Consider the following 13949-nt stretch of genomic DNA (forward strand, 5'->3'; position numbering starts at 1 on the left):
ACACACAGAGTCATCCATGAGCTACAGAAAAAAATTTCAGTAACAACATGGGTGTAACTCATAGGTTCTATGCTCCAACGTGTATTCTTAAAGATGTAGCCTATAACCATCTCTCTCATCAAAGAAATTAAAATGAATGTCTAACATGTAATGTGCTGGGACTACACTGTGAACAAGACAATAACCTGGTGTTCCTTTAGGAATATTAATCTTGAGAGAAAAAGACAATTAAAGACTAAGTAAATGTGGAATGTACAGGGTTCAGAAAAGCATTTTTAATGAGAAAGAGAAAGTGATATAAAAGGGACAATTGCTTTAGGTAGCATTTCTAAGAGAGGTAGTTCATTTGCACTTGGAAGGAAGAATGAGACAGCATAACACCTCATATGTCTGATCTCTTTATCTTTATTATACAACATGCCTATACATAATTATAATCCTTTTCTTTTGAATTCCTAAAACCATTACCACATCTTGCATTTCACACTTAAATGTCTTTTATCTTTTATGGTTCATATCCTTACATGTGTGTTGAATCTGTGCAAACAGAAAATAAACCTTTTTCCATGGTTTGCAGCCAAGTGTCAGCATGATACCATATGCAAACCAGTCAATTAATGTCTATAGCTTTGGACCTATTCAGCAGATCATTCAGGAAAGATGTTGAGGATATTAGATTAAAGTCAAAACTCTAATCCCAATTTTTAATACTATTATGCATTCTACATGCACACACACACACATATATATACATATATACATATATATATATATATATATATATATATATATATATATCATGTCACTTTTTGATATTTATTGGGGATGGGTTCTAGGATATCCCTAAAGGATATGAAGTCTCATATAGGAAGATGTACAACCTATATAACCATCATAGTTAATTTATTCTTAGATTTCTTATAATTAATACAATGTAACTAGGATAAAACTACCTATGTCACTGCCTAGAGAATAAAGAGAAAAATGACATTTTCAAATATTCAGTTCAACCTTGGTCAGAGAAGCTTCATTTATTTTATTTTATTTTTTTTGGTTTTGAGACAAGGTAGCTTTGTCTGTAGCTTTGGTGCCTGTCCTGAAACTAGGTCTTCTAGACCAAGCTGGCCTCGAACTCACAGAGATCCACCTGCCTCTGACTCATTACTGTTCGAACTGCTGAGAAGAAGCAGCTGTGAGTGCTCAGCCACAGACGGAACATCTATTTTGAAACCCACATCACCCTTCCCAGGCCCTAGACTCAGGAAATAGGGAAAAAGAAGACAAATTAAGACTATTAGAGCCACAGGACTGGGAGTAATGGTGTTAAGTTGTCCTTTAGACATGGCATGGCTGTTGCACACATGAACTCACAGCAGCAGTTTAAGCCTGACTTAGAAGTCTTCTCTAGGGGTCCAATAGGGATTCTAGAATAAGCAAAGGAACTAAAATCTGAGAGCTATAGAGGAAGAGTCTTCTCACAATGCGTCTATTGTATTCATGTGCTCATTATAGTTTTCTATTTCTACTCTACTAATCCTGCCCTACTTCTAATTACTCCTAGCTTCTTCTTCTTCCTTAGTCAGGTCTCTCAAAGAAATCCTCCTTCCCCTGGAGGCCTGAAGCAAAAGAAGGAGTCATAAGAAAGGCTCTCATTGGTGAGAGGCACATTACTAGGCAAAGTGATAAGGGAAGAACAATTGCCCTGGCAGCATAAGGTCCCAAGGTCTTAGGAGCAAAACCATGACTAGATGAGGGGGGCACAGTGCCCATGACAACATTGAGGCAAAAATCCAGTGCAATAGAGTGTCAAGTGAAGAATCATCATGCTTTTCTTTGTAACCTTGGTTGAACATCTGCGGCTCTCATCTTGTACATAACTGTAAGGTTTCAAGCTTATGATATTTACAAAAGGCCTTTAGTCTACTTTGAACTTGTTCTGAGGTCAACGTGAGTTAACAGTGTGCAGTTAATATGAGCAAAAGAACAAGCAGGCTATAAATATCTATAGACCTAATGGGATAACTAAATCCAGTTATGAAGCATCTCCCAATATTTATTATATATTTTGAATGATATAGCTAAATGAAAAGTCATATTCTGACCACCCACAGATATATGAATCTAGCAGTAAACAAATAACACACCGCAGTGCTGTGGGGGAAATCCCCAAGCTGTAATGTGAGGGAAAGAGCTATGGTTTCACACACACAAAAAAAATCTGCAATAAGGACAGCTAACACATTCAGAAGGCAATATTCCTTATCACCTTGCTAAATACGGTTATGAGATGTGCATCTTTGGTGACATTTTTTATCACCTATTTCCATGAGTTCATCTCTGGTGGCATTTTTTAAATCATCTATCTCCATGAGTTATGCATCTCTGATGGGCTGACCTTTGAAGTATTCGCTGAGCTTTCATTGCATAAAAGTGTGGTCTGTAGCACAGCTGTAGTTACCTAAACAATAGCTACACAAAATTTAGTTAAAAATTCTAGTTGGATGAGGGATGTACTTCTAAGGTCCAAACCCTAGCTAAGGAGTTGCTGGCAGCTAACGTTACTAGCAGAAGAAGAGTCCTTCTCTTCAGGAGGGTGGTCAGTGATAGGTTCTCCAGGCTCCTGTAACTGGTCTCATAGTCATGTGTATGTAGGCAAAACTAATTGGATATGGTGTGTTAAAAATAAGTGAACATAGGGAAGGAAAGACTGTTCAGTGGTTAAGAACACTTGTTGCTCTTTCTAAGGTCATACATTTGGCTCACAACAATCACTAAATTCAGTTTTCTTGATACCTTCTTCTAACTTCCAAGTACACCAGGCATGCCCATGGTACATATGCAGATATTCATATAATATACTCACACACAAAACATAAAATGATTTAGCTGTGGTTAAGAAAACTATACTATTAGGGCAGAAATGGACAGACTAGGGATGACGGGAAAGAGGATTGAGGACTGTAAAAAATGAGAATGAGAATTCTTACAGAGAAAAGACTCAGAATAGGGACAGAAACTCAGCCAAGGGCACTGTCCCAAATTATTTTGATTGCTAATACTCTCAGTAGAAATACTGGAGCCAGGGTACTGCTCCAACTTAATATAATTATAGTTGCTACTAAAAAAAATGAGTGAAGGTTTGGTGGCTTTTTCTAACATAAAATGACAAGACATTAGTCAATGGTATCCAAAACTCATGAAGGCCTTTAAATGAAGTCAAATGCAGAAATGCTCCGTGTTCTAGGATGGAGCAGAAGGAACTACACAAAGGAACTGAAACCTACTCCTTAGAAATTAATCAGTCTTAAAATAGCAAAATTGTATCATAAATTTGATAAACATTGAGCTAAAGTTTAGAGACTCAGATTTTGGTACCAAGATTAAGGGATAATTAGTTATTTATTGTCTTATCCTATGAGCTGCACACTTGAATAACCAAAATCTGGGTACAGAATAAAACCAAGACAACAAGAAATCCTTTGTGTTTGCCTGGTATGTGTTGCAGCTGTTGTGAGAATCCAAACACCATGAAAAATAATCAGGATGAAACAATATAAACAAAGGAGTCCTATGGTGCATTATGTGCAGTAACATTAATTGAGCAAAGCTATCCGCATGGGCATGGTGAAATGAGGGAGGATTTCAGAGGCGAGGCCTAAGGTCCTAGGAACCATACAAGGATCTCCAAAACAAATACATTGACTCTCACAGAATGTGAACACTGTGTGTATCATAAAATTTTAAGCTAATTGGATATTTTCTTCCTAAATTGGTTCTTCTAGTAAGTTCTAAAAGGCTCACAGGGCATTTCGCACAACATAAAAATAAACAATATTCAGTAAATGGATGGAGTAATTGTTTCTCAACAGAAAACCTTCAATAACCCAGGCTTCCCCACAGAGACTTGAAGTGAAATTTTTATACCACTTCACTATAAATGAAATTGCTTTCTAAGCTTTCTGGGAACGGGATTTTCTGTGAGTGGATAGAACTGAAAATGTAGATACCAATGAATAACATCGTCTTAGCGCAAGAAGCTAAACGAAGATGGATGAGATTAACGCTCAGAAACATTGTACTCCAGTTTTCTTTGAGAAATCTGCAACTTAAATGATTATGGCATTGATTAGTTTTATAGCACACCTTTATGTGTATGTTTTATTGGCCTTTTATAGGAAGAGGTTAATTATTTCATTTAGCTTTGTGCTTAGTTTGGGATGAGGTGCTGTGATCGCTCTATACTGCTCTACTGGTCCATGCTGTAATTCAGGAATGAAACTGGATTTATGATTTCAGAAAAAAAAAAAACACTGTTTTTTCAAAAGGTATATTTTTGTCCAGGCAACATTAACCTGTACTTTATGATGACATTTAAACATCCATAATAACCCAGTATGCTTTCAAATAGAAAAAGTATAGAGCCTTCTGCACACAAAGCTGAATTTCTGGAAATATTGTTCTTCCATGGCCTATGATCTGAATAATAGAATAATTTATTCAACTTGAGTTTTACCAAACACACAGCAAGTGAATATTTTGTCAGGAAGTACATCTTGGTGGAGATGAGCTCACATGAGATCACAGTGATTAAACTGCTACACAGAAGATAACAAGGATAGTTTGGATAGTATTTTCTGAGCATATATTCTACAAGATTGAAGCTTACAATTAGCCGTAGAAGAAAAGTTTTCACAATGAATAAATTACAGGATAAATAATGACAGTTAAGAAAAGCAAACATATACTAATATAAATATATGAGATAATAAATATCATAGAAAAAGATGAGACACTGTGTTTTTTCCTTTATAACTGTTCTCACCACTAACATACTCAGTAAAATAACTGTTCCCCCTTGAGCTCAAAGATTACCTGCAGAGAGTATTTAGAAAAGTTAATATTAGAGTTTCATTCTTTTAGCTGTACCATTTCGTTTTTTATCTTTTGAATCCAACAGTATTAGTTTTGTGATTCATTAGACAGAAAGTCTCTTAGGAAAGAGAAACAGAATGAAAAAGACTCAACAGTTAATCGTTTTATCTTTGAGTGAATACAAAGCTGGTAATAACTGCTCTGTTATTTTGCATGATGTTTGTTGCATACAGCAGTTCCCTGGGATGCTAGAGATAAAAGAGCTCAGCTCAAACAAGTAGCTTGTAGAATTACAGCTATCTCTGATGCATTAAAATGACCATGTATTTGTAAGAACATGGTCAACAATCTTGAAGCATTTGTTCTACTTGTATTCAATCTTTTGTAATACATTTGGAACATATGAAACATACAATTGGACCTAAATTAATCCTGTTAAGACAACTGTTTCTGTCTGAAAAATATCCTATGCATATAGAACTTAGCTGGTACAAAAGGTACTCCATTTTGACTGATGCCATTGTTCCTGTAATATTTGGGGCTCAGGAAATAAACAGTTTATGTCTTTCTACAATGGGGTATCTGTAAAGATTATAAATAGCCAGACATTTTGGAAAAAATATTGGTTTGAACAAATGAGACATGAAATTGTCCAATGGCTTGTGTGTTAATAGAAAATTTCAAAGAGATTATTAAGACTCAAAGGCTCTCTATATGAGATGCTATTCTTCTGTATTTCAGAGATGAGTCAATCAATGAAAGTAAAAAAATCAATGTGTGAGCTTCATTATTCTATGTAGATAAAGGATGATATAAACTTGCTAGGTGAGCATAGATGTTTTATCGACACTTCATCCCAAAATTAGGTAGATTAACCTGCTATCACACATGAACAACCACAGGACAACACTGTGGTGGGAGTGGGCAAGTCCCTTACTGTGTGGTAAGACAATTGGAGGACACAGGCACTCTGGTTTTTGGAATACCAAATACAAAACATGGAAGTTTTCAATAAACACATTTTCTTCAACAAATACCAAGAGTTCACATACAATTTTCATATGTAAGGATAAAGCTTAATGAAACATCAAAAGTGATCTATCACCTACCCTGCTATTGAATGAATTCTTGCCAGGTAGAAACATTTTACCTCACCATTGCAGCTTCAAGGTCACCATCTTTTATAGATATTCATCAATATTTAAGTGTTTGTTCATTTCCAATTTTATTCAATGTTTCTAACACTTTTAGGGCAGAAAGGTCTTTAACATTTAAAATATCTTGAGGTCCCTCTGTATATAACAGATATATGTGTACATACAGCAACAGTTTTGATACAAAAATAGTTCAAGTCTTCTAAGACTCCATGGATATCAAATTAGGAAATTAAGAACCAATTCTATGATTTACTTATACAATCAACAGATCAACAGTCTTTATGTCATATGCTTCAGTGATAGACTTGAGAAATGAATCTTTTCTTTATCATAATTTTATATATTTCAGGATTGCTACCTTGAAATTTTTCTTGCATAAAATAAAGTTAATATTGTGCCACTCAAGTACATCAGTTTTGATTAAGACATTTGCCCACATGGGGAAAATACCTCTTACTTGTTTTCAAGGAATAATCTCAATAGATACAATCTCAATGTTCAGGAGTACATTTGTTTATATAAAAAAGAAACTTAAAATTCTTAAGTATTTGCTTCTTCATTTTCAGTTTAGGATCTCTACATACATCTGGAGTCCTGACTCTGAGTTACATTTAAAATAGCTTTGATTAGATGATTATTAAAAATATATAAGTAAAACATACTCATGGAAGTTTAGCTTAATGAGATTTGGTGTGTGTATCCCATTTATTCCATAAAGCAGTTGAGCCATTTTAATATTCAAATTTTTTTCTGTATGTGGTGGGGGAAAAGAAGCTTTGAAGGGGATTGTATTTACACATGTTGAGTGTAGGCACTATATCACAATGTTCTCTCCATAAGCATCTCCTGGCTTTTGACATATGCATATGTATTTCTTGGTAGCTAAATTTCTACATCACCTTATGAAGTTACTACATCTCATGTGGACACTTTGGTTGTTTCTTAGCCATGTTTTTTTTTTCTCTTTCATTTGTTGGCACAAAGCTCTGTGTTCAAATTCTGTACCTGCAATACGGAATGGAAGCGTGGACCCTGGGTTCTGTAAATGGACTGCAGACATTCATCCTCTGGGTGTTTAAAACAAAAATAAAGCAATACAGAAAAACTTTCACAGTAGACCATGCTCTGTCTTACAAATATTAAATTACTACAAGCAATAATTTGGTTCAAACAAAACTTATATTTTAGGCAACTAGAAATATGACATAATTTTATTCCCTCAAACATTCTACTTTGTCTTCAATCTGTGTACAGTTTGTTTGTGTGTGTGTGAGAGAGAGAGATGGGGGGGGACAAAGAGTGCGTGGTGGGGATATACTTGCATGTCATGGCATATGTAGTGGTTAGAGGACAAAGTGGTTATCTGTCCTCACCTTCCACCTCCACGTTGTTTGAAACAAGGCCTCTCTTATTGTTCACAGCTGTGTACATCAGGCTGGCTAGCCCTTGCACTCTCCCAGATTCTCTTGTCTCCATGTCGTACCTTCCCATATGGGCATTGGGAATACAAAATTCTATTTGAATCTGATTTTTTCTTATTTTTCTCATTCAATACCTTATAACCCCAGTTTCCCCTCCCTCCTCTCCCCCCAGTTCTTCCTACTCTCCTCTCCCAGACACATTCCTCCTTTGTTTCCCTTCGAAAAAGACCAGACCTCCCAGAGATATCACCTGAGCATGGCATGTAGACCAAACTTGGAATCTAGACAGAAATATAGAAAGTGAGAAAGAAGATGGTAAAAGACAATGAGAGACATGAAAAGAAAGAGAAAGTATGAAAGGGTAGGGCTTAGAAGGAGAGGAAGAGGGAGGGAGAAGGGAAGAGGGGGGGAAGTTGAAGGATTGGTTTTGAACAGGGTGGTGAGATTTCCTTTTTTTCTCTTTTTTTCCTCTTATTTATTCAGCGTTCATACAATGCATCCCTATCTCTGTGTCCCCTCCATCCACTGCTCCCAAATTGCATCACCTCTCACTTTCCCTCTGCCCCAGCTCCAGTGCTCCTCCAGTTCCCTTCAGAAAATAGAAGTCCTCCCAAGGATATCAACGGAACATGGCATTACAAGATGCAATAAGACTAGTCACAAACAACAAACCTTCATATTAAGATTGGATGAGGCCACGGAGTAGGAGGAAAATGATCTGAAGAACAGGGAGAATAGTCAGAGACACCCCCACTGTTGAGAGTTCCATAAATACCAACTATCAACCATAACATTTGCGAAGATCAAGTGCAGACCCATGGAGGCTCAGTAAATGCTGCTTCATTCCCTGTGAGTCCCTATGAGCCCTGCTTAGTAGATTCTGTGGACCATGTTCTTCTGATGTCCTAAACTTCTCTGGCTCCTAAAATTCTTCCTCTCTCTCTTCTACAGATTTCCAGAGCTTCAGGGGCAGGGGCCTGATAGAGATCCCCAATTTGGTCTCCTGACTTGGGGTTCTGAACTCAAGTTGTCAGGCTTGCATGAGTAGTGCCGTCTTACCAGCTCCTCTGGGTATGTTTTACATTGTATTTCAAAAGTGCTTTGAGAGACATCAGCCGATTAAATTATAAAATACAAAGTTATTAAAACCAGCTGCAGTGATAGAGAAAAAATAAATATAATGAGTTATAAGGTTCTGTAATTATGTAAGCTGGCAAAATTCTCCTATATAAATTTCAAATTACTGTAATTTTATCAATTAAGTAAATTAATAATTACTGTGGAAAATAAAGTGCCTAAAACTTACACTATTCTTAAAGTTATTTCTTTGTTTAAAGTTTTCAACTGCAAAGTTAGAAAGAAAATGATGAGAAGGCTCAGCAGGTCACAGCACTTGCCTCCAAGCCTGACAGCTTGACAGCGGAGTTTCATTTCTAGTGCTCGTGAACCATAGCTGACTCCGTCAAAGTGTCCTCTGACCTCAACAGGTGTGCCATAGCACTTGTGAATGCATGCGCATATCCTCATACACAGAGTTAGAAAAAAAATCCCTTTTCAAAATATCCAATTTAAGGAGAGGATTCTAGACTCGGGGTCATTTTACAAAGTATTTTCAGATTCTATTTCCTGTAGAATTGGCTTTATCAATTAAAGGTAGATGAGGATAGAACAAAAATATGCAAGTCAGCTAATACAGCAGGAAACAGGTCATGGAGCAGGAAGGTAGTTTTGTTGGTAGTGTTTTTAAGATTGAGCTTGCTAAGCACTGAGAAATGTGTCTTGCTGGACTAACTCAGGAGAAAAGAAACAACACTGTAAATTATGAATAACTTTATATATCAAAATATGGGAGATAAAACTATTACCATTCTAAATGCTTGTTTCCATTTATAAATGTGTGGCAAGAATGGCATCCGCTCACCCATCTATTGGACTGAACAGCTGACTACATGAACCTGTCCATTTGATCCATCCACTTACCCTCCTTCTTCAAAAAGGTTCAGAGAGAGGAAAATACACTAAATCTAACAGTGTTTCTATTTTAAATAGGCGATCACAAATAGAGACCCATAAAAATCAATTTTCTAAATTCCCAAGAAATGGTTGCCATCAATTAAATGAAGAATTATAGCTTCTTTTAAGGTATGGGAAGCTATCCAAGAAAGAATAAAATTAACTTCAACAAATATTTGTTGAGTGCTTACAATGCACTACATGTTTTGAAAAATACAAATGTGAGTAAGAATTAGAGCCTGTGCTTTAAAAATTGCAATCTAATAGCCATATCCATATTCATATAGTTCATGCATAACTAACCAGAAAATATAATCAGTGTGTATTACAATTTACATCAGGGTTGAACATCCATCAAGCTGTACTTACACAATACCCTATTCTCCACTCCTGCTATTTAGACCTACACTAAACTTCTGTAACTCTTGTTCTGATGACCCAAGGTTGGCTCCTAATCAGATCACTGCTTCCTTCCTCCCACCCACCATTAAATATTCTTTACAATTCTTCTTCCCCTGATTCTCCACAATGCAAACTTATTTCCATCTCACAGCTTCTGTCCTAGCTGAGTCTTTCTCCTCAAAGATACTCTTTTTGTATTCCAGAACCTTTTTTTTATAACTTCATTTCACCTTTTTCTGGTGAAGAGACATGTCTTTCTCCTTGGACCTAGATCCTCAAGCGCACAACATACCATGGCATATGACGGGTATTACAGAAAGCATTTCACAATGTGGGTGCAGTACAGGTTTCCATGTGCAGGTTACTCTGGAAACATCTTCATCCCCCATTTAGAGATTCATCAGTAAGTGAATGGACAGAGAGCATGTGGTCAGTGCTGGAAGGACAGCTCAGTATTTAAATGTTTCCTCAGTTAAAAGAGCTTACCAATTTTTTAAAGTACCAGGCTTCAGTTTCCAGGAGCCACATAGTATCACAAAACCTCCCATATTTCCAGTTCCAAGGGATCTGATTCCCTCTCTGACCTCTGTAGGCTCCTGCACACACATATAAACACACACACACACACACAAACAAACACACACACACACACACACACACACAAACACCTGAAATAGGTTTATATATACCTTTTAGAAACTGTAGTTGGTATGTAAAATAAATTAATTTTTTAAAAAAGGGAGTGTGATCAGTACATTAGAAATAGCATTCAGCAACAAGTGAGCCAAGCCATAGGCCCTAGGATAAGACTCACGGCCCCTCCCCCAGCTGATTCAACTGCACTAGCCTGCTAGCAGACAAGCTTCCTTCAGGCAGGATGCTCCAACACCCACACATTGGACCCTGTAATCCACAAGACCCATACTGCCCCAAACCCACCCATTCTCCATGAACACATCATCTTCTTTGAGACACAGACTGGTACTGCACATAGCTAATACAGAGGTGAATGACCAGCCCCTTAACTGGACAACTCAGACTCTAGGCCCTAGGCCCCAAAACCCCAGGCCCTTCGCCCACCCTCCTTAGCAGCAGTAGTCAGCCAACCATTTGGAATGCTTCCTTCAGGCAAGCTTCTCCAACATTCCTTCCATTCCCCCATTGGATCCTGTAATCTACAACTTCCACTCTGCCCCTAAATCTTCCCATCCCTGGAGACCTCAGTGGCTTCCTGAAACACAGAGAGTAACTGCACAAAGTGGACCAAAAGCAGCTCCCTGAGCCACAGACAGCAAATGCAACATTCAGTTCAAGAGAGGATACCTGAGAGACAGACAGTGTCTGCAAGGATTGCACCAAGAAGCAAAGACACTGCCTGCACCAATTGGAGAAAAAGATGAGCAGATGCCAATGCAAGACTACATTCAACAACTTAAAGAGCAATATGGTAACCACCAGAACCTAGTGATCCTACAACAGGAAGAACTGAACATTCTAACTCAGAAGAAGAAGAAGAAAAGAAGCTTAAATATAATTTTCTGAAGATAATAGAGACCCCTAAAGAGGAAATGAAAAAGTCCATTAAAGAAATGGAAGACAAACAAAAAAAATGGAAGAAATCAATAAATCTCTTAAAGAAAGCCAACCAAGTCAAGAAAAACAAAAACAAACCAATTAAACAGGCAAAGCCAATAGTTCAAACAGTTCAAGACTTGAAAATTGAAATAGGAAAAATAAAGATGAACCAAGGGAATTCAGGAAATGGAAAAGGTGACTAAACAAACAAGAACTAAAGATGAAAGCATAACCAACAGAATACAAGAAATGCAAAAGAGGATTACAGGATCTGAAGACACAATAGAAGAAATAGATATATCAGTAAAGGAAAATGGTAAATCCAACAAATTCTTAAGACAAAACTTCCAGGAAATCTGGGACACCATGAAAAGACCAAACCTAAGAATAATAGGGATAGAAGAAGGAGAACGCCAGCTCAAAGGTACAGAAAATATATTCAACAAAATTATAAAAGAAAACATTCCCAACCTAAACAAACATATGCCTATGAGGGTACAAGAAGCTTAGAGAACACCAAATTGGCTAAAAAAAAATTAAATGACTAAGCATACATAAAAAAGAAAGAATATTAAGAGCTGAAAAGGAAAAAGGTCAAATAACACATAAAGGCAAACCTATCAGAATTACACCCAACTTCTCAATGGATACTCTGAAAGCCAGAGGATCCTGTACAGATGTGCTGCAGACACCAAGAAAACATGGATGCAGGCACAGACCACTATACCCAGCAAAGTTTTCAACCACCATAGATGGATAAAACTAGATATTTCATGACAAAACCAGGTTTAAATAATACATATCCACAAATCCAGCCTTATAGAAAGTACTAGGAGGAAGACTCCAACCCAAGATATTTAGCTGCACCCACAAAAACATAGGCAACAGATAATCTCACACCAGCAAACCTCAAAGAAGGGAAATACACAAGCTCTACCATTAAAAACATATAACCATCACTGACCAAGATTCATCCTTCTGCTGCATACAAGAAACACACCTCAACATCAAACACATATATTAACTCAGATTAAAGATTTTGTTAAAGATTTTTGAATCAAATGGACTTAAGAAACAAGCATGTGTATCTATCAACAAAATACAACATCCCTTCATGATAAAGGTCTTGGAGAGAGTAGGGACACAAGGAACATAGCTAAACATAATAAAGGCAATGTACAGAAAGTCAAAAGCCAATATCAAACTAAATGGAGAAAAACTCAAAAGCAATCCCACTGAAATCTAGAACAAGACAAGGTTGTCTACTCTCTCCATGTGTATTCAATATAGTACTTGATGTTCTAGCTAGAGCAACAAAACAGCAAAAGGAGATCAAGGGGACAAAAAATCAGAAAAGAAGTCAAACTCTCACTATTTCCTGATAGTTTGCATGAATGACACCAAAAATTATACCAAGGAACTTCTATATTCATAAACACCATCAGTAATGTAACAGGATACTAGATTAACTAAAAAAAAATCAGTAGCCCTCCTTTATACAGATGATAAATGGTCTGAGAAAGAAATCAGAGAAACATCACCATTCACAATAGCCAAAAATACCATAAAATATCTTAGAGCAACCCTAATCAAAAAAGTGAAAGGCCTGACTGAAAAGCACTTTAAGTCTAAGAAAGGAATTAAAAAAGACACCAGAAAATAGAAAAATTTCCCATGCTCTTGGGTAGGTTGAATTAACATAGTAAAAATGGCAATCTTACCAAAAGCAACCCACAGATTCAATCTAATGTTCATTATAATCCTAGAAACTTTTTTCACCTTTCAAGAACAATACTCAACTTCATATGAAAAAGCAAAAAACTCAGGATAGCCAAAACAATTTACAACAAAGGAACTTCTGGAGGCATCACAATCCCTGATTTCATACTGTACTACACAACTACAGTAGTGAAAACAGTCTGGTATTGGCATAAAAACAGACAGGAGGACCAATGGAACCGAATCAAAGAACTTGATATCAATCCACACACCTATGAAAACCTGATTTTTGACAAAGAAACAAAAATTATAAAATGGAAAAAGAAAGCATATTTAATACATGGTGCTGGCATAACTGAATATCAACATGTAGAAGAATGAAAATAGATCCATATCTATTACCATGCACAAAACGCAAGTCTAAACGGACCAAAGACCTCAACATAAAGCCAACCACACTGAACCTCACAGAAGAGAAAGTGGGAAGTACCTTTGAACGCACTGGAACAGGAGACCACTTCCTAAATATAACCTAGTTATATAGACACCTAGAGCAACAATTAATAAATGGGACCTCATGAAACTGAAAAGCTTTTGTAAAGCAAAGAACACAGTCAATAAGACAAAACAGCACCTAAACAATGGGAAAAGATCATCACTCACCCCATGTTGGATAAAGGGTTGACCTACAAAATATACAAAGAACCCAAGAAATCGCTCATCAAAAGTAAGTGCCAACAAAAAGAACATGGAGAAATCTCCTACTAGAGACTTAACAGCACACCTGAAA

The 13949-nt window shown here is 36.7% G+C and overlaps 1 protein-coding gene across 2 annotated transcripts in view; it reads right to left on the bottom strand.

Annotated features, from left to right (window-relative positions):
• The window catches only part of Cntn3 (contactin 3), a 374705-nt gene that overhangs the window by 73142 nt on the left and 287614 nt on the right, over nt 1-13949 (bottom strand). The gene's annotated exons all lie outside the window — the stretch shown is intronic.

Source organism: Microtus ochrogaster, unplaced genomic scaffold, assembly GCF_000317375.1.
Source record: "Microtus ochrogaster isolate Prairie Vole_2 unplaced genomic scaffold, MicOch1.0 UNK1, whole genome shotgun sequence".
NCBI lineage: Eukaryota > Metazoa > Chordata > Mammalia > Rodentia > Cricetidae > Microtus > Microtus ochrogaster.